Source organism: Ranitomeya imitator, chromosome 1 (assembly GCF_032444005.1).
Source record: "Ranitomeya imitator isolate aRanImi1 chromosome 1, aRanImi1.pri, whole genome shotgun sequence".
NCBI classification, from domain to species: Eukaryota; Metazoa; Chordata; class Amphibia; order Anura; family Dendrobatidae; genus Ranitomeya; species Ranitomeya imitator.
In genome coordinates this window covers 148,615,245-148,638,316 of record NC_091282.1, presented here as the reverse complement: position 1 = coordinate 148,638,316, position 23,072 = coordinate 148,615,245, and positions in this window count along the sequence as shown.

Here is a 23,072-nt window from a genome sequence, read left to right as displayed (position 1 = left end):
GTGGCGAGTGTGGTCTTGAAAGTAGTGAGGGACTGTTTGAATGCGATGAAGTGCTCGTTGGAGTGGGATCTTTTTCATCTGCGCTCAGCAGCCCTGGAAGCTCGCCTCAGTTCTTTGGTCAGGCTGGTGTGCCAGGGCTGTCTGTTGATTGGCTTAATATATAAATATATATATATATATGTATATATATAATATGCATATATATGTATATTGGCTTAATGTACCACCATAGGGGTATAATGCACCACCATAGGGGTATAATGCACCACCATACAATATTGCAGCCCTGTAGATGTATAAAGCACCCCATAGTATAATACAGCCCCATAGTAGTATAATGCAGCCCCATAGTAGTTTAATGCAGTCCCATAGTAGTGTAATGCAGCCCCATAGTAGTATAATGCAGCCCCATAGTGGTATAATGCAGCCCCATAGTGTAATGCAGCCCCATAGTATAATGTAACCCCATAGTTGTGTAATGCAGCCCCATAGTAGTATAATTCAGCCCCATAGTAGTATAATGCAGCCCCATAGTAGTATAAGGCAGCCCCATAGTGGTATAATGCATCCCCATCGGGGTATATTGCAGCCCCAGAGTAGTATAATGCATCCCTTAGTAAAATGCAGCCCCATAGTAGTATAATGCACCCATAGAATAATGCAGCCCCATAATAGTATAATGCAGCCCTATAGTTGTATAAAGCAGCCCCATAGTAGTATAATGGAGCCCCAGAGTGGTATAATGAAGCCCCATAGTGGTTTAAATCACCCCCTTGTAGTATAGTGCAGCCCCATAGTAGTATAATTCAGCCCCATAGTAGTATAATGCAGCCCCATAGTAGTATAAGGCAGCCCCATAGTGGTATAATGCATCCCCATAGGGGTATATTGCAGCCCCAGAGTAGTATAATGCATCCCTTAGTAAAATGCAGCCCCATAGTAGTATAATGCACCCCATAGAATAATGCAGCCCCATAATAGTATAATGCAGCCCTATAGTTGTATAAAGCAGCCCCATAGTAGTATAATGGAGCCCCAGAGTGGTATAATGAAGCCCCATAGTGGTTTAAATCACCCCCTTGTAGTATAGTGCAGCCCCATAGTAGTATAATGCAACCCCATAGAATATTGCATCCCATTGTATAAAGCAGCCCCATGGTATAATACAGCCCCATAGCAAAACACAGCCCCATAATAGTATAATGCAGCCCCATAGTGGTATATTGCACCCCCATTGTATTATAATTCAGCCCCATAGTAGTCTAATGCAGTCCCATAGTGGTTTAATGCACCCCCATAGTATTATAATTCAGCCCCCTCATAGTATATTGCAGCCCCATAGTAGTATAATGCAGCCCCATAGTTGTATAATGCAGCCCCATAGTAGTATAATGCAGCCCCATAGTAATATAATGCAGCCTCATAGTTTAATACAGTTCCATAGTAGTATAATGCAGCCCCATAGTAGTATAATGCAGCCCCATAGTAGTATAAGGCAGCCCCATAGTGGTATAATGCATCCCCATAGGAGTATACTGCAGCCCCAGAGTAGTATCATGCGCCCCATAGAATAAGGCAGCCCCATAGTATAATGCAGCCCCATAGTAGTATAATGCAGCCCCTTAGTAGTATAAAGCAGCCCCATAGTAGTATAGTGGAGCCCCAGAGTGGTATAATGAAGCCCCATAGTGGTATAATTCACCCCCATTGTAGTATAGTGCAGCCCCATAGTAGTATAATGCAGCCCCATAGTATATTGCATCCCATTGTATAAAGCAGCCCCATGGTATAATGCAGCCCCATAGTATAATACAGCCCCATAGCAAAACACAGCCCCATAATAGTATAATGCAGCCCCATTGTGGTATATTGCACCCCCATAGTATTATAATTCAGCCCCTTAGTAGTATAATGCAGCTCCATAGTGTAATGAAGCCCTGTAGTAGTATAATACAGCCCCATAGTAGTATAATTCAGCTCCATGGTGGTATAATGCAGCCCCATAGTGGCATAATGCAGCCCCATAATGGTATAATGCACCCCATAGTAGTATAATGCACCTCCATAGTGTTATAATGCAGCCCCGTAGTAGTATAATGCAGTCACATAGTAGTATAATGCAACCCCTAGTGGTATAATGCACCCTCATAGTGGTATAATGCACCCCCATAGGGGTAGAATGCATCCCAATAGGAGTATAATGCACCCCCATAGTTGTATAATGCACCCCCATAGGGGTATAATGCACCCAAAGTGCGGCTTTACAAAAAAAAAAGTTTTTTTCAGTTGTCATACGCCAGCGACGTGTTCACTGACGTCAGTTACCGGCCTGTGATTGGCTGGCGGCTGTTAACTGTTGCCATGTGGGAAGAATCTCCTACACAGCAACAAATTCTAACTGCATGGTTAGTTACTGAGCCGGCAGAATCCTCTTGCGGCGGCCCGCTGAGCAGAGAAGGGGGTCCGCTGCGGGCCCGATATGAAAAGTAAGGGCAGTAATGTCCTGATGGCGGCCCTGCACTTACTATATATTAGGATATTATCTTTGGAGATGGGTTACCCTTTTAAGGATATAAATACTGAAAGTTTGAAAATTGCGAAATGTTAACCACAATTCCGATATTGGCTTACAAAAGAAAAATTACTCCTATTAAAATATAACCTTTATTAAGTGAACATGATAAAAGAATCCCAACAGCGGGATTTGTTCCTTATAATTAAATTGCCTAGGAAAAACCGGGCTTGTAAAAATATAAGAGAGCAGACCAAAAAAATAGAGGGTCTCTACCTGACTAGTCAATGTAAATCTATAATATAACGCTGGGAGCGTCACTCTGTCCGAAGCCTTTATAGACTGCGCAGGCGCAAGCGCCGGCGCAGTCTGGCCCCCACAGAGTGACGCTCCAAGGAGATCGCGGTATGCGTAAGCACTGAACGCATACCGCGATCTCCACCGGAGAGTCAGGGACCGTGGACGCGCCAGGAGGGAGGGTAAGTATAGTCACCTGTCCTCCGTTCCAGCGCTGCGTGCGGCTCCGTCTCCGGCTCCTCTGCTGTGACAGAGTCCAGTCACAGGCAGAGGAGCCGGAGTGTGTGTTCAAGAAAATGGCGCCGGAAAGCGCGGACTGCTGCCGGAATCGGCGCCGGCGCAGTCCACGCTTTCCGGCGCCATTTTCTTGAAGACACACTCCGGCTCCACTGCAGGTGTGTCTTCAAGAAAATGGCGCCGGAGAGCGCGGACTGCGCAGGCGCCGATTCCTGCTGCCGGAATCGGCGCCTGCGCAGTCCGCGCTTTCCGGCGCCATTTTCTTGAACACACACCTGCAGTGGAGCCGGACGATAGGTGAGTATGGTATTTTTTTTTTTTTATATGGCAGCAGCATACGGGGGCATATAATACAATAGTGGCGCAGGATGGGAGCAGCACATGACAGAACGGGCGCAGGATGGCAGCAGCACATGACAGAACGGGCACAGGATGGCAGCAGCACATGACAGAACGGGCACAGGATGGCAGCAGCGCATGACAGAACGGGCGCAGGATGGCAGCAGCACATGACAGAACGGGCGCAGGATGGCAGCAGCACATGACAGAACGGGCGCAGGATGGCAGCAGCACATGACAGAACGGGCGCAGGATGGCAGCAGCACATGACAGAACGGGCGCAGGACGGCAGCAGCACATGACAGAACGGGCGCAGTATGGCAGCTGCGCATGACATAACGGGCGCAGGATGGCAGCAGGATGGGAGCAGCACATGACAGAACGGGCGCAGGATGGCAGCAGCACATGACAGAATGGGCGCAGGATGGCAGCAGCACATGACAGAACGGGCGCAGGATGGCAGCAGCACATGACAGAACGGGCGCAGGACGGCAGCAGCACATGACAGAACGGGCGCAGTATGGCAGCTGCGCATGACATAACGGGCGCAGGATGGCAGCAGGATGGGAGCAGCACATGACAGAACGGGCGCAGGATGGCAGCAGCGCATGACAGAACGGGGGCGCAGGATGGCAGCAGCGCATGACAGAACGGGCGCAGGATGGGAGCAGCACATGACAGAACGGGCGCAGGATGGCAGCAGCGCATGACAGAACGGGCGCAGGATGGCAGCAGCACATGACAGAACGGGCGCAGGATGGCAGCAGCACATGACAGAACGGGCACAGGATGGGAGCAGCACATGACAGAACGGGCGCAGGATGGCAGCAGCGCATGACATAACGGGTGCAGGATGGCAGCAGGATGGGAGCAGCACATGACAGAAAGGGCGCAGGATGGCAGCAGCGCATGACAGAACGGGGGCGCAGGATGGGAGCAGCACATGACAGAATGGGCGCAGGATGGCAGCAGCACATGATGGAGACCATATACCAATATAAATGCTCGCCACCCGGGCGTAGAACGGGTTCAATAGCTAGTAATGATATACCGGGAAAAGACTAGAAAAAATGTTAGGAAAAAGACCCCTCTAACATTATAGAAGTATGCTCAGTCAAAAAATCTCAACAAGCAGAACTGCCAGCACCTAAATGGTTAACAACTACAAGGTGATAATATTAGTGCAACTATGTCATAACAAACTCACTAAACCAATGAAAGAAATGAGTGACCTCTCCCTGGATGCCACTTCTATCTGAGCACCTACCTAGATGCGGAGATTGGCACCCTAAGAAAAGTGAGATTGGCGCCCCTGCTCGTACGATGGCTGTACCTGAACTCCTATAAAGACCCTATAAGGCTGATAGTCAGAAACAGAGGGCCAGATGGCCTGTAATCATTGTATGATATCAAGATGAAGTGGTGTCAGTGTATGATAACACAGGCCAAAAATAGGCTAAAATAAGGTGTGAATGTATACAAAGGAGAGATTACAATCAACTTATGTCACTCAAAACAAGTACCGTATGTTAAGGTACCTTCACACATAACGATAAAGTTAACGATATCGTTGTTTTTTGTGACGTAGCAACGATATCGTTAAGGAAATCGTTCTGTTTGACAGCGACCAACGATCAGGCCCCTGCTGGGAGATCGTTGGTCGCTGAGGAAAGTCCAGAACTTTATTTCGTCGCTGGACTCCCTGCAGACATCGCTGGATCGGCGTGTGTGACACTGATCCAGCGATGTCTTCACTGGTAACCAGGGTAAACATCGGGTTACTAAGCGCAGGGCCGCGCTTAGTAACCCGATGTTTACCCTGGTTACCAGCGTAAAAGTAAAAAAAACAAACACTACATACTTACCTACCCCTGTCTGTCCCCGGCGCTCAGCTTCTCTGCACTCCTCCTGCACTGGCTGTGAGCGTCGGTCAGCCGGAAAGCAGAGCGGTGACGTCACCGCTCTGCTTTCCGGCCGCTGTGCTCACAGTGAGTGCAGGAAAGCACAGCGCCGGGGACAGACAGCGGAAGGTAAGTATGAAGCGTTTGATTTTTTTACTTTTAGGATGGTAACCAGGGTAAACATCGGGATACTAAGCGCGGCCCTGCGCTTAGTAACCCAATGTTTACCCTGGTTACCCGGGGACCTCGGGATCGTTGGTCGCTGGAGAGCTGTCTGTGTGACAGCTCTCCAGCGACCAAACAGCGACGCTGCAGCGATCGACTTCGTTGTCGGTATCGCTGCAGCGTCGCTGAGTGTGACGGTACCTTTAGAATACTTAAAGATATCTCATAGCTGCAATAACAATACTCTCATATGAAAAAGGATTAGACCAGTGCTGACACACAATGACCCTGATAAATATTCCAGCACATATGCAAAATAACAGTCAGCATAATATAAATGCATAGATGTTACCACACACATGCTTCGACCCCAAAATATTCCAGTTTACAAAATGACAAATAGGGGCACAAAAAGATACAACCCCAAAATATATCATACTCATCTGACATAGTGTGCTCACAACACACTCTCGACACGTTTCCCCCACCTGGGTTCATCAGGAGAGATTACTTGTGTCTTGGCAGTAAAGGGTCATGATAGAAATGAGGCTCATAAAGGTTATATTTTAATAGGGGTAGGTTTTCTTTAGCAAGCCATTAATTATTTACTCTTGCATATACTGAGTTGTAAGAACAATTCCGATATTTTCACAAATTAACGCAAAAAATTTCAATCTATATTTACCACTAACATAAAGTACAATATGTCACACAGACAAAAATCTCAAAATAACTGCAATTCATTGAAGTGTTTCCGGGTACCTCATACCACAAAAAGTGAGACTGGTCAAAATTGTAAACTTGGTCTGAAAGGTGAAAAAAGGGGTTTAATGACGTTTTAAAAAAAGACAGAACATATACACAGCAATATTTACATAGTATGCTGATCGTGGTTTAGGATATGGGCCACTTGACCCTGGTATTGTCGAAGGCGCTTTATGGGAAAGAGGGAAATACCTCCTACTCACCCCCGTTCGATGCCCTTACCTTTCCGTCCCAACCCGACCACCCGTACCCCACTTTCCCAATTAAAGACAGAGACAAATATTTTTTTTGGAATTATGTAGGCCCAGCAGCCTTTTTATTAAACAAAACAACAGTTAACAATGAATGTAAAAAGCATAACATTTCAAAACTAGAAGTCCTTGGAGCCCACAAGAATCTGGTGATTTAACCATACCGTGAACATAACTTAAAACCATATTTTACTCCCAGCCGTTGTAACCCTGGCTCGAGAGCACCAAAAACCCCACAAGAGGGTTCACTGTTATCGGTAATAAACTGGAGATCCGACCACCCCTGCCGGAACTCCCCACCACCATTCACCAGATCCTAAACATGTTAAACTCCAAAACAGAGGAGCCATATACCGAAGGACCCCCCAAACCAATTTCAACCAACTCCAAGGACTCCCCCCAGCCGCCACAACGAGAGGCCTATGAACACCTTAAAGGCCCGAGACCCCACTCGACCGAAAAGCTATGGCCCTTTTAATGCCCTCCTGCAACCCGAGAGCCCAAAAATCCATTCCCACAGCATTCAAATGAACGCTGTCCGCCAACCAATACTCCCCTTTTCCTGACTCCAATTCGAAATGTCTAACCGCCACGTCCCCCTTCCTAGCCACAAAGGCAGACACCGCCCTGTTAACCTTTATGCGGGCCTTATCGATGTTTACCAAGGACCGCATGTGCTTCCACCGTTTCTGCAGCATGATTTGCGACCAAACGACACTCAAACCTGGGTACAAAACCCACAGCCACAAACAATCCTGCTTTTTGTCTCTAACCAACTCCCGAAAAGGTCGGACCCCCAGGTCATTACCCCCAACATGCAAAACCAAAACATCGGGGGCTCGATCCAAGCTCACGCTGTTATGGATCTCCTGCAACACGCAATTCCAGGCCATTCCCCGAAAACCGAGCCAGCGGATGACTGCCACACTTCGGTCAAAACCAAGCTGCCTGCCCTCCGTCCGAACATCGGTGCGCAGAGCTCCCCAATACACGTACGAGTGTCCGAGAATCCACACCAATAAAGCCTGGGGACCTGGAAAACAAAACAAGCTCAAAAAATGTCGCCAACTAAAGAAAAGCCACTCCATCAAGCCTATAAAACCCCCTCGACCACCTCTTGTGGCCGCACATAACTCCGAAAGCGGTTAGAGCGCCACCTGCCAATCCTGCGAATAGCAGAAGCCCCCAACCCCCCAATTGCCGCCTCAGTCGCGGCTCCTATCCAAAACGAGTGAGGGGCAAAACAAGCCCCATCCAAACCCAACAAAGCAATCGCCTTTTTGAAGACCGCCGTGAACTGGTATCGGGACAAGCAGGAACCGTCTTGATGACATAGCAAAGACCGATCTCGCCTAGGCTGAAGGCCCCAAAAACTGTTAAGGCAAGAGACCGGACACATAATAGAACCCGCGACTGAACCCAAAACAATTCTGCTACCCCGACCTTCCTGATCCGACTTTGAACGCCGCAACCACAGCTCAACCCGACCCTCAGCCAACATGTATCTAGCCAACAAGCCCCCGTCCCCTTTTTGTTAGGTGTCACCAACTCACCCACTCTAAATGCCCCAAAAAAGGCCAACGAAAAGGCCAGCAGAAACAAACAAAGCTCAAAAATCGAAAAACATAATGAAGACTAGAGTTGAGCGACCTTGACCTTTTTAGAGTCGAGCCGGGTTTCGCGAAACCCGACTATCTCAAAAGTCGGGTCGAGTGAAATCGGCCGATTATGACGTAAAGTCGGGATCGACCGAAACACGAAACCCAATGCAAGTCAATGGGGCAGCATAGTCGGCAGTGAGTGGGGGCCAGGAAAACACCTAGAGTGCCCATTTTAATGTCAAAACCATCCATTCTTCTTAATGAAGCTTGTCAAGCGTAATTTACCTTATAATAATTGGAAGGCATTTGAAATTGGGGTTCATTTGGCTAAAGTTGTGGTGGGTAGGGCTGGTTCAAGTAATTAGTGGGCCCAGGAAATCTGGACCACGTCACGGCAGTGGAGCAGGGAGAGGTAAGTATTTCAACTTTGCAAGTGCTGTGAACCTGAGCAAGCAGGGGGGGCCCACTCGTTGGCATTGGCACTGGCACAGGGCCCCTCAAAGTAGAGCGGTGTGTTTGCACGGCGGGGGCGCCTCCCACCGGCAGCAACACTTTTGCGTACTATGAGAGGCCCTGTGCCAGTGACCTCGCCAACTAGTATTCCTCCCCCCACCTGATGAAGGAACCTGCACTTTCATCTGCACCTTCCTCTTTGTCCCCGTGTAAGGTGGTATGGTATGTGGGAAGAGCAACCCGACTTTCAGCAGGGTCACAATGTTGTTGTGTAGCGTGCACGGGGAATGTTGCGTTATGGGTCAATGTACCAGCAGACTCATCTATCACTGGCTGGGCAATGGGCAGGATGAGGAGGAAACACAGATATAGGCCCAAAGAATAAAGTTGGCTAAATGCAGTTCAAAATTGGTAACACAGGAATAACCAGGGGGCATTGCAGTGGAGGACAACTGGAATGAGAGGCTGACACAGAGAGTAGGCCCAAATCAGTAAGTAGTCGAAATGCAGTTCAAAATTGGCAACCGTAGTAAACAGGCGGCACAGCTTTGTTCAGTGGAGGAGAACAGCAAGGAGTGGCAGACACCGATAGTAGGCCCCAACCCAACTAGTAGGCCAAATGCAGTCTAACATTAACAACTACTTAACGAGCGCCTGAAAACGGAATTTCAGGACAGGAAACCAGGAGAACAGCAAGGAGTGGTAGACACCGATAGTAGGCCCCAAACCAACTAGTACGCCAAATGCAGTTGTTCCGTTTAACCACAATTTAATGAGAGCCTGAAGATAGAAGTTCAGGAAAGGCAACCTGGAGAACACCTTGGAGTGGAACACACCATCTCTCTACACCCCATACCCAATTTGTAGGCCTAATGCAGCGTAGTTTCCAACAACTACTAAACGAGAGCATGATGATCGAAGCATTGGCGAGGAAACCTGGGGAACACCTTGGAGTGGAACACACCATCTCTCTACACCCCATACCCAATTTGTAGGCCTAATGCAGCGTAGTTTCCAACAACTACTAAACGAGAGCCGGAAGATCGAAGCTCAGGAAAGGCAACCTGGAGAACACCTTGGAGTGGAACACACCATCTCTCTACACCCCATACCCAATTTGTAGGCCTAATGCAGCGTAGTTTCCAACAACTACTAAACGAGAGCCGGAAAATCGAAGCTCAGGAAAGGCAACCTGGGGAACAACTTGGAGTGGAACACACCATCTCTCTACACCCCATACCCAATTTGTAGGCCTAATGCAGTGTAGTTTCCAAGAACTACTAAACGAGAGCCGGAAGATCGAAGCTCAGGAAAGGCAACCTGGAGAACACCTTGGAGTGGAACACACCATCTCTCTACACCCCATACCCAATTTGTAGGCCTAATGCAGTGTAGTTTCCAAGAACTGCTAAACGAGAGCCGGAAGATCGAAGCTCAGGAAAGGCAACCTGGAGAACACCTTGGAGTGGAACACACCATCTCTCTACACCCCATACCCAATTTGTAGGCCTAATGCAGCGTAGTTTCCAACAACTACTAATCGAGAGCATGAAGATCGAAGCATTGGCGAGGAAACCTGGGGAACACCTTGGAGTGGAACACACCATCTCTCTACACCCCATACCCAATTTGTAGGCCTAATGCAGCGTAGTTTCCAACAACTACTAAACGAGAGCATGAAGATCGAAGCATTGGCGAGGAAACCTGGGGAACACCTTGGAGTGGAACACAACATCTCTCTACATCCCATACCCAATTTGTAGGCCCAATGCAGCGTAGTTTCCATCAACTACTAAACGAGAGCCGGAAGATCGAAGCTCAGGAAAGGCAACCTGGAGAACACCTTGGAGTGGAACACACCATCTCTCTACACCCCATACCCAATTTGTAGGCCTAATGCAGTGTAGTTTCCAAGAACTACTAAACGAGAGCCGGAAGATCGAAGCTCAGGAAAGGCAACCTGGAGAACACCTTGGAGTGGAACACACCATCTCTCTACACCCCATACCCAATTTGTAGGCCTAATGCAGTGTAGTTTCCAAGAACTACTAAACGAGAGCCGGAAGATCGAAGCTCAGGAAAGGCAACCTGGAGAACACCTTGGAGTGGAACACACCATCTCTCTACACCCCATACCCAATTTGTAGGCCTAATGCAGCGTAGTTTCCAACAACTACTAAACGAGAGCATGATGATCGAAGCATTGGCGAGGAAACCTGGGGAACACCTTGGAGTGGAACACACCATCTCTCTACACCCCATACCCAATTTGTAGGCCTAATGCAGCGTAGTTTCCAACAACTACTAAACGAGAGCATGAAGATCGAAGCATTGGCGAGGAAACCTGGGGAACACCTTGGAGTGGAACACACCATCTCTCTACACCCCATACCCAATTTGTAGGCCTAATGCAGTGTAGTTTCCAAGAACTACTAAGCGAGAGCCGGAAGATCGAAGCTCAGGAAAGGCAACCTGGAGAACACCTTGGAGTGGAACACACCATCTCTCTACACCCCATACCCAATTTGTAGGCCTAATGCAGTGTAGTTTCCAAGAACAACTAAACGAGAGCTGGAAGATCGAAGCTCAGGAAAGGCAACCTGGAGAACACCTTGGAGTGTAACACACCACCTCTCTCCACCCCATACCCAATTTGTAGGCCTAATGCAGCCTACTTTCCGACAACTACTAAACGAGAGCATGAAGATCGAAGCTCAGGAAAGGCAACCTGGGGAACACCTTGGAGTGTAACAAACCCTCTCTACACCATGGAAGGGCTGATTCTTAGGAAGGAAGGCTGTCGGAAAGAAGCAGGGCGCGTCCGAGGGTGATTATATTCTTATTAGGTATATACTCACCCTCGGACGCGCCCTGCTTCTTTATTTGTAATGAATGTTTATTTGCAATGTGGTTTTGACTTACTCTATTTTTTTGGTAAATAATGATTTTATTATTTTCATTGTTTTGCATCTTCTTGGCAATAATATAAAGAAGACGCGACAGGACAACACTCGGTGGATGCCATATCTGTGTTTTAAATTGAAAAAAACTTTCAGTTAACTACTTGCAGGAGAAAGTTATTGTAACTGGTGGCCATTTTTAGTACTGTACCAGATTTTTGTTGTATGTGTTTGTTTTTAATGTTAAAATGTCTGCATTTGATATCTCTCCAGTATTTTCTTTTTTATAAGCAAAATACTTATTTTTATATTTTCTGATGTTGGTTCCAGGGGTACACGGGCAGCAGTGGTGTGGTCAATGGAGGCCTAGTGGAAGGAGTGACCGCAGACAGGCATCGAAGGCCTAAAATAATAACACATGGCTGTAGGCAATTTTAAATTGGTTCCAGGGGTACACGGGCAGCAGTGGTGTGGTCAGTGGAGGCCTAGTGGAAGGAGTGACCGCAGACAGGCATCGAAGGCCTAAAGTAAAAAAATTGGGCTGGCTGTAGGCAATTTTAAATTGGTTCCAGGGGTACACGGGCAGCAGTGGTGTGGTCAGTGGAGGCCTAGTGGAAGGAGTGACCGCAGACAGGCATCGAAGGCCTAAAGTAAAAAAATTGGGCTGGCTGTAGGCAATTTTAAATTGGTTCCAGGGGTACACGGGCAGCAGTGGTGTGGTCAGTGGAGGCCTAGTGGAAGGAGTGACCGCAGACAGGCATCGAAGGCCTAAAATAATAACACATGGCTGTAGGCAATTTTAAATTGGTTCCAGGGGTACACGGGCAGCAGTGGTGTGGTCAGTGGAGGCATATTGTAAGGAGTGACCGAAGACAGGCATCGAAGGCCTAAAATAATAACACATGGCTGTAGGCAATTTTAAATTGGTTCCAGGGGTACACGGGCAGCAGTGGTGTGGTCAGTGGAGGCCTAGTGGAAGGAGTGACCACAGACAGGCATCGAAGGCCTAAAATAATAACACATGGCTGTAGGCAATTTTAAATTGGTTCCAGGGGTACACGGGCAGCAGTGGTGTGGTCAGTGGAGGCCTAGTGGAAGGAGTGACCGCAGACAGGCATCGAAGGCCTAAAATAATAACACATGGCTGTAGGCAATTTTAAATTGGTTCCAGGGGTACACGGGCAGCAGTGGTGTGGTCAGTGGAGGCATACTGTAAGGAGTGACCGCAGACAGGCATCGAAGGCCTAAAATAATAACACATGGCTGTAGGCAATTTTAAATTGGTTCCAGGGGTACACGGGCAGCAGTGGTGTGGTCAGTGGAGGCCTAGTGGAAGGAGTGACCACAGACAGGCATCGAAGGCCTAAAATAATAACACATGGCTGTAGGCAATTTTAAATTGGTTCCAGGGGTACACGGGCAGCAGTGGTGTGGTCAGTGGAGGCATATTGTAAGGAGTGACCGCAGACAGGCATCGAAGGCCTAAAATAATAACACATGGCTGTAGGCAATTTTAAATTGGTTCCAGGGGTACACGGGCAGCAGTGGCCTGGTCAGTGTAGTAGTAGTAGAAAGAATGGACCGCAAACAGGCATCGAAGGCCTAAAATAAAAAAATTGGGCTGGCTGTAGGCAATTTTAAATTGGTTCTAGGGGTACACGGGCAGCAGTGGTGTGGTCAGTGGAGGCCTAGTGGAAGGAGTGACCGCAGACAGGCTTCGAAGGCCTAACATAACAAAAATGTCAATACAATGGTATTGTCAGTGGCAGGCATTGAAGGATGTCAGCGCATAGACTAAACATTGGTGGAGCTGTGAGATAATTTTGCAAGTGGTAGAGCACTGTTTGAGCTGGGGGGGGAACTGTCTTGTGGCCGGCGGTACAGGACCAGGGCCCCTCATATTACAACGGTGTGTCTGACGTTGGGTGCGCACCACCACCGCCAGAGACACTTTATTGTACTAGGAGGGACCCAGTGGCAGTGCCGTCGACCAAAAGCGGGCACACCCACCTCTTCAGACAAACAGCACTCTCACGGGTGCTGTTGCCAAGTGTCGATACCACGGCCCCGTGTGGAGAGTTTGGCCATTTAGTGAGGTGTAAACATGTCGTATGCTGGACAATCAGGTGCAGAAAATTATGAGATTGGAAAAGGCATTCAGAATAGTCCACAGGCAAGACCTTTTCATAGGAAAGCTAGGTGTCAGCCGGGCAAGGTGGGGCAAAAGATTTCGAAATCCAGTTGTGGTTCATTTTAATGAAGGTTAGATCATCTACATTTTGGGTAGCCAGACGAGTCCTTTTTTCTGTTAGTATTGAACCTGCAGCACTGAATACTCTTTCTGATAGGACACTAGCTGCCGGGCAAGCAAGCTCCTGCAATGCATATTCTGCCAATTCTGGCCAGGTGTCTAATTTTGATGCCCAGTAATCAAATGGGAATGACGGTTGAGGGAGAACATCGATAAGGGATGAAAAATAGTTTGTAACCATACTGGACAAATGTTGTCTCCTGTCACTTTGAATTGATGCTGCAGTACCTGTCCTGTCTGCGGTCATAGCAAAATCACTCCACAACCTGGTCAGAAAACCCCTCTGGCCAACGCCACTTCTGATTTCTGCCCCTCTAACTCCTCTGGTCTGCTGGCCCCTGCAGCTCGTGTGAGAACGATCACGGACGCTGTGTGCAGGGAATGCCAGAAGCAAACGGTCAACAAGAGTTGATTGTTTGGTTGCTAATATTAGTTCCAAGTTCTCATGTGGCATTATATTTTGCAATTTGCCTTTATAGCGAGGATCAAGGAGGCAGGCCAACCAGTAATCGTCATCGTTCATCATTTTAGTTATGCGTGTGTCCCTTTTGAGGATACGTAAGGCATAATCCGCCATGTGGGCCAAAGTTCCAGTTCTCAAATCTGCGGTTGTGCTTGGTTGAGGGGCAGTTTCAGGCAAATCCACGTCACTTGTGTCCCTCCAAAAACCAGAACCCGGCCTTGCCGCGCCACCAATTTCCAGTGGCCCCGGAAAAGCTTCCTCATTAAAAATATAATCATCCCCATCATCCTCCTCGTCCTCCTCCTCCTCTTCGCCCGCTAACTCGTCCTGTACACTGCCCTGGCCAGACAATGGCTGACTGTCATCAAGGCTTTCCTCTTCCTCAGCTGCAGACGCCTGATCCTTTATGTGCGTCAAACTTTGCATCAGCAGACGCATTAGGGGGATGCTCATGCTTATTATGGCATTGTCTGCACTAACCAGCCGTGTGCATTCCTCAAAACACTGAAGGACTTGACACATGTCTTGAATATTCGACCACTGCACACCTGACAACTCCATGTCTGCCATCCTACTGCCTGCCCGTGTATGTGTATCCTCCCACAAAAACATAACAGCCCGCCTCTGTTCACACAGTCTCTGAAGCATGTGCAGTGTTGAGTTCCACCTTGTTGCAACGTCTATGATTAGGCGATGCTGGGGAAGGTTCAAAGAACGCTGATAGGTCTGCATACGGCTGGAGTGTACGGGCGAACGGCGGATATGTGAGCAAAGTCCACGCACTTTGAGGAGCAGGTCGGATAACCCCGGATAACTTTTCAGGAAGCACTGCACCACCAGGTTTAAGGTGTGAGCCAGGCAAGGAATGTGTTTCAGTTGGGAAAGGGAGATGGCAGCCATGAAATTCCTTCCGTTATCACTCACTACCTTGCCTGCCTCAAGATCTACAGTGCCCAGCCACGACTGCGTTTCTTTCTGCAAGAACTCGGACAGAACTTCCGCGGTGTGTCTGTTGTCGCCCAAACACTTCATAGCCAATACAGCCTGCTGACGTTTGCCAGTAGCTGCCCCATAATGGGAGACCTGGTGTGCAACAGTGGCAGCTGCGGATGGAGTGGTTGTGCGACTGCGGTCTATGGATGAGCTCTCGCTTCTGCAGGAGGACGAAGAGGAGGAGGAGGGGGTGCGAACGGCTACAGCCAACTGTTTCCTAGACCGTGGGCTAGGCAGAACTGTCCCAAACTTGCTGTCCCCTGTGGACCCTGCATCCACCACATTTACCCAGTGTGCCGTGATGGACACGTAACGTCCCTGGCCATGCCTACTGGTCCATGCATCTGTTGTCAGGGGCACCTTTGTGCTCACAGATTGCCTGAGTGCATGGACGATGCGCTCTTTAACATGCTGGTGGAGGGCTGGGATGGCTTTTCTGGAAAAGAAGTGTCGACTGGGTAGCTCGTAGCGTGGTACAGCGTAGTCCATCAGGGCTTTGAAAGCTTCGCTTTCAACTAACCGGTAGGGCATCATCTCTAACGAGATTAGTCTAGCTATGTGTGCGTTCAAACCCTGTGTACGCGGATGCGAGGCTAAGTACTTCCTTTTTCTAACCATAGTCTCATGTAGGGTGAGCTGGACTGGAGAGCTGGAGATCGTGGAACTAGCGGGGGTGCCGGTTGACATGGCAGACTGAGAGACGGTGGGAGATGGTATTGTTGCCGCCGGTGCCCTAGATGCAGTGTTTCCTACTACGAAACTGGTGATTCCCTGACCCTGACTGCTTTGGCCTGGCAAAGAAACCTGCACAGATACTGCAGGTGGTGCGGAAAATGGTGGCCCTACACTGCCGGAAGGGATGTTGCGTTGCTGACTAGCTTCATTGGCCGAGGGTGCTACAACCTTAAAGGACGTTTGGTAGTTAGTCCAGGCTTGCAAATGCATGGTGGTTAAATGTCTATGCATGCAACTTGTATTGAGACTTTTCAGATTCTGCCCTCTGCTTAAGGTAGTTGAACATTTTTGACAGATGACTTTGCGCTGATCAATTGGATGTTGTTTAAAAAAATGCCAGACTGCACTCTTTCTAGCATCGGATACCTTTTCAGGCATTGCAGACTGAGCTTTAACCGGATGGCCACGCTGTCCTCCAACAGGTTTTGGCTTTGCCACGCGTTTTGGGCAAGATACGGGCCCGGCAGATGGAACCTGTTGCGATGTTGATGCCTGCTGCGGCCCCTCCTCCTCCGCTTCAGAACTGCTGCCGCCTGCACCCTGTTCCCCCAATGGCTGCCAATCGGGGTCAAGAACTGGGTCATCTATTACCTCTTCTTGTAGCTCGTGTGCAACTTCGTCTGTGTCACCGTGTCGGTCGGTAATATAGCGTTCGTGATGGGGCAACATAGTCTCATCAGGGTCTGATTCTTGATCATTACCCTGCGAGGGCAATGTTGTGGTCTGAGTCAAAGGACCAGCATAGTAGTCTGGCTGTGGCTGTGCATCAGTGCACTCCATGTCAGATTCAACTTGTAATGGGCATGGACTGTTAACTGCTTCACTTTCTAAGCCAGGGACGGTATGTGTAAAGAGCTCCATGGAGTAACCCGTTGTGTCGCCTGCTGCATTCTTCTCTGTTGTTGTTTTTGCTGAAGAGGACAAGGAAGCGACTTGTCCCTGACCGTGAACATCCACTAACGACGCGCTGCTTTGACATTTACCAGTTTCACGAGAGGAGGCAAAAGAGCTAGAGGCTGAGTCAGCAAGATAAGCCAAAACTTGCTCTTGCTGCTCCGGCTTTAAAAGCGGTTTTCCTACTCCCAGAAAAGGGAGCGTTCGAGGCCTTGTGTAGCCAGACGACGAACCTGGCTCCACAGCTCCAGACTTAGGTGCAATATTTTTTTTCCCACGACCAGCTGATGCTCCACCACTACCACTACCCTCATTACCAGCTGCCAATGAACGCCCCCGGCCACGACCTCTTCCACCATACTTCCTCATTGTTTTAAAAACGTAAACAAACTAACGGTATTTGTTGCTGTCACACAAATTACACGGTGAGCTATATCTTCAGTATGATTTAGCTACCCCTTTACAGGTGAGTGAGACCACAACGAAAATCAGGCACAATGTTACACACTCTGTTGTTGGTGGCAACAAATGAGAGAGATGCCACACACGCAGGACTGTCACTGAAGCACAAATGTAAATATTAATCTCCCACTGATTTGATTTTTTTTTTTTTTCAGTGAGACTTTAGGAAAAAAAAATAATAGAATAAAATGATTTTTTCAGGAAGAATTTAGAAACCAAATAAAACAAAAAAAGGCTTTCTATGGCCCACTGAGTGAGAGATGACGCACACAGGAGTCAGGAGTGGCACACAAGCCCAGAGGCCAATATTTATCTCCCACTGATTGATGTGGTGATTTTTTCAGGTAGATTTTGGAACCTAAATCAAGCTAAAAAAATAATAGGCTTTCTATGGCCCACAATTGGAGAGAGAGAGAGAGATGGCACACCCAGGAGTCAAGACTGGCACACAAGCAGAAAGGGCAATATTAATCTCCCACTGATTTTTTTTTTTTTTTTTTTTTCAGGGAGACTTTAGGAAAAAAAAATAATAGAATAAAATGATTTTTTCAGGAAGAATTTAGAAACCAAATAAAATAAAATGATTTTTTCAGGGAGAATTTAGAAAACAAATAAAACAAAAAAAGGCTTTCTATGGCCCACTGAGTGAGAGATGACGCACACAGGAGTCAGGAGTGGCACACAAGCCCAGAGGCCAATATTTATCTCCCACTGATTGATGTAGTGATTTTTTCAGGTAGATTTTGGAACCCAAATCAAGCTAAAAAAATAATAGGCTTTCTATGGCCCACAATTGGAGAGAGAGAGATGGCACACCCAGGAGTCAAGACTGGCACACAAGCAGAAAGGGCAATATTAATCTCCCACTGATTTGTTTTTTTTTTTTTTTTTTTTCAGGGAGACTTTAGGAAAAAAAATAATAGAGTACAATGATTTTTTCAGGAAGAATTTAGAAACCAAATAAAATAAAATGATTTTTTTCAGGGAGAATTTAGAAAACAAATAAAGCAAAAAAAGGCTTTCTATGGCCCACTGAGTGAGAGATGACGCACACAGGAGTCAGGAGTGGCACACAAGCCCAGAGGCCAATATTTATCTCCCACTGATTGATGTAGTGATTTTTTCAGGTAGATTTTGGAACCCAAATCAAGCTAAAAAAATAATAGGCTTTCTATGGCCCACAATTGGAGAGAGAGAGAGAGATGGCACACCCAGGAGTCAAGACTGGCACACAAGCAGAAAGGGCAATATTAATCTCCCACTGATTTGTTTTTTTTGTTTTTTTTCAGGGAGACTTTAGGAAAAAAAAATAATAGAATAAAATGATTTTTTCAGGAAGAATTTAGAAACCAAATAAAATAAAATGATTTTTTCAGGGAGAATTTAGAAAACAAATAAAACAAAAAAAGGCTTTCTATGGCCCACTGAGTGAGAGATGATGCACACAGGAGTCAGGAGTGGCACACAAGCCCAGAGGCCAATATTAATCTCCCACTTTTTTTTTTTTTGTTCCAGGGAAAATTTATAAACCCAATAAAAAAAATAATAAATAGGCTTTCTATGGCCCACTATCTGAGAGAGAGAGAGAGATGGCACGCTTAGGACTGGCACACAAGCCCAAAGGCCAATATTAATCTCCCACTGATTGATTTATTGATTTTTTCAGGTAGAATTTAGAACCCAAATAAAGCAAAAAAAAAAAAAAACGGCTTTCTATGGCCCACTGAGTGAGTGATGATGCACACAGGAGTCAGGAGTGGCACACAAGCCCAGAGGCCAATATTTTTCTCCCACTGATTGATGTAGTGATTTTTTCAGGTACATTTTAGAACCAAAATCAAGCAAAAAAATGAATAGGCTTTCTATGGCCCACTGACTGAGAGATGGCACACACAGGAGTCAAGAGTGGCACACAAGCCCTGAGGCCAATATTTTTCTCCCACTGATTGATGTAGTGATTTTTTCAGGTAGATTTTATAACCCAAATCAAGCAAAAAAATAAATAGGCTTTCTATGGCCCACTGAGTGAGAGATGGCACACACAGGGATGGCACTCTAGCAGAAATGTCGATCTTAATCTCCCACAAAAAAAAAAAAAAACACTTCAGGGAGTGTCCTTCAATTACTATCTCCCTGCAGTAATCTCAGCCAGGTATGGCAGGCAGCAATAAGGAGTGGACTGATGCACAAATTAAATAAAAAGTGTGGACAAACAAAAAAGATAGCTGTGCAGAAAGGAAGGAACAAGAGGATTTGTGCTTTGAAAAAAGCAGTTGGTTTGCACAGCGGCGTACACACAGCAATGCAGCTATCAGGGAGCCTTCTAGGGCAGCCCAATGAGCTACAGCGCTAAGGGGAAAAAAAAAAATGTAGCTTCCACTGTCCCTGCACACCGAAGGTGGTGTTGGGCAGTGGAAATCGCTACAGCACAAGCGGTTTGGTGGTTAATGGACCCTGCCTAACGCTATCCCTGCTTCTGACGAAGCGGCAGCAACCTCTCCCTAAGCTCAGATCAGCAGCAGTAACATGGCAGTCGGCGGGAACTCCCCTTTATAGCCCCTGTGACGCCGCAGACAGCAAGCCAATCACTGCAATGCCCTTCTGTAAGATGGTGGGGACCAGGACCTATGTCATCACGCTGCCCACACTCTGCGTTTACCTTCATTGGCTGAGAAATGGCGCTTTTCGCGTCATTGAAACGCGACTTTGGCGCGAAAGTCGCGTACCGCATGGCCGACCCCGCACAGGGGTCGGATCGGGTTTCATGAAACCCGACTTTGCCAAAAGTCGGCGACTTTTGAAAATGAACGACCCGTTTCGCTCAACCCTAATGAAGACAACACCTCGCCCAACTTTCCTAGAACGTTGAAGGAAACCGGCCGCCTCGAATCTATTCTTCCGGGCCGCCGCCTGAAATCTTTTACAGCCCTCTGCACCAAAAAGAACTTGGTGATATCATCCTGACCCCGCAATTTGCAACCAAATGCCAAAGCCCCCATGACTCTTGACACCTTAGCAGACGACCAACCCACTGATGCCCCCCGACTTAACCATGACAACAAGATCCCGACCTGATCCTGTTGGCTCAACCCACAAGATGCCGCCGCTAACAAATCCTCCCACTCACGCCAAATTGCCTGATAAACCTCCCAAGTTCTGGGAGCCAACGATGCCTTAATCAACACCTCAGCGTCCCGGATACCACTAGCCAAAGTTCTGGAGGGCACTCCAACCCGACCATCTCCGCCTCCGGGGCCAACGACCGAAAACGATCGAACTGTAAACGAGAAAGAGAGTCAGCGATGGAATTATGAACTCCCGCCACATGCGACGCTGTGACATGCGCGTTCAAGGTCAAACACAACAACACCAACCGCCGTAACACGCACACCACCGGAGGCGATGATGTGTACAAACTGTTAATCGCACACAACACCCCCATGTTATCGCATTGAAACGAAACTCGCCTGTTCCGAAAAATCCCTTGCCACAAATGCACCGCTACCAGAATGGGAAAAAAATCTCCAAAAGAGCAATGTTGCGAACCAAACCAGAAGAAATCCAACTCGCAGGCCATTTTGACACACACCATTGCCCCCGAAAGTACGCTCCAAAACCCGAACCTCCGGCTCCGTCGGTAAATAACTCCAAAGACTCATTGTCAATCACTCCCGCAATAAACAAAGACCTGCCGTTATAAGTCTTCAAAAACTCACACCAAACTGCCAAATCTTCCTTGTGCTCAGCCGATAACCGCACGAAATGGTGAGGAGCCTTAACTCCCGCTGTGGCGCTAGCCAACCTCCTAGAAAAAACTCGGCCCATCGGCATGACTCGACAAGCGAAATTAAGTTTCCCAAGCAGTGATTGCAAATCTCGCAAAGGCAACTTATGCAGGCGACCAGCCCGCCCAACATCTTCCCGCAGGCCCGCAACTTTGTACTCGGGCAACCAAAACTCCCACCGCACGGTATCAATGACGATACCTAAAAAACACAAACATGTACTCGGGCCCTCCATCTTACCAGGGGCCAGCGGAACGCCGAAACAAAAAGCCACCCATTCAATTGCGCTCAAAATCCTAGAACAACAATCAGACCCCGCCGGGACGACGCACAAAAAATCATCTAAGTACTGCAGCACCGAATCACAACCAGAAACATCCCCCACCACCCATTCCAAAAAGGAACTAAATGCCTTGAACAGGGCACAAGATAACGAACAGCCCATGGGCAAACATCTATCAACAAAAAAATCGATCCTCCCAAAAACAACCAAGAAGTCTAACGCTAGACGGATGAACCGGCAACAATCGAAAAGCGGATTCTATGTCCATTTTGGCAAGAAGGGCGCCTTTTCCGCATTTTTGCACCCAAACCACCGCCTCGTCAAACGATGCATAAACCACCGAACACAACTCAGGATCAATGCTGTCATTTACCGACCTACCCTTGGGGTACGACAGGTGCTGTATAAGGCGAAATTTTCCCGCCTCCTTCTTAGGGACCACCCCCAGGGGGGAAACAACTAAGTCCTCAAACGGAGCATGTTCAAATGGGCTCGCCATGCGGCCCAGCGCCACCTCCTTGTGTAACTTCTCCGAAACCACCTCAGCATGCAACAACGCTGAATGCAAATTTTTCTTAACAAAAGGAACCACAAATGAAGGGGCTGGAATAACAAAACCTTCCGTAAAACCTGACAACAAGGCCGCCTTTTCCCTATCCGTGTATCTATTTAGATAAGGGGCCATCCTTTCCACCTTCACCGGAGTCTCCCCCATGGGAATTACCTGAACCTGATTTTGCCTTGCCCTTCTTAAAGCATTTTGCGGCTCCGTGGGAGGAACCACTGCAGTGGGAGCACAAATGCTTAAACTTACAATTGACTCCAAATTTGCACTGTCCCTCATTAAATTGCCAGCAGACGCCCAGCTTTTGTCTGCCTGCCTGACTGGCGTTGCCTGAGGTACCCGCCGCACCGGACTGTGATCCATGGCCGGAACCACCGGCCCCCCCTTGAAAGGGATGGCCAAACTTGTACTGCGCCATTACCCGCAACCAGAGACCAATATCTTTCTGTTCCCACCTAATGGCCGGCCGCACTGCTTTTCTCTGCCTGAACTGCTCGTCGTACCTGAGCCACTCCTGACCGCCATACACCCTGTGAGCCTCGCTGATAGAATCCATGTAGCAAAATAGCCCCGAGCAATTCTCGGGAGCCTTCTCGCCAATGACACTGGCCAGGATGGCGAAAGCCTGAAGCCAATTAGCGAAAGTCTGGGGAATCAAACGCCAACGCCGTTTTTCTTCCTCCTCCTTTTTCGTATCCTCCTTCTTCCCCTTATGAAGGTTACATTTTTCTAGCGGAAGCAGCGAAAAAATTTCCACATACTCATCCTTACTTATCTTTTCCCTCACCTCTTTCTTAAGATGCGCCCCCAACGGGCCCTGAAAACACACGTATACCTCGCCGTGCGCCCTATCATCTAGGTGGATCCTGCACTCTTTTTCCTTCTCAGTCTGCACAGAAACGGAAACCGGTTCCGCGACCTTGGCCTGCACCACTGCTGCACTAACTGGTTTGCGCTGCGAGCCAGACCAAGCACCCAAAAAACCCTGTGGACCCAAATCGCGATCCAATCTAGCTAGCAGGTTCTGCACACTAGCGAAAAGCTCCCGAACCCCTGCCACTTCACCGTCGCCTGCCACCCCTGCCGCTGCTACACCGCTAAGCGCCCCCTGCCCATCACTAGCCGCAGGCGAGCACACATCAGAAAGACGAAAACGAGAC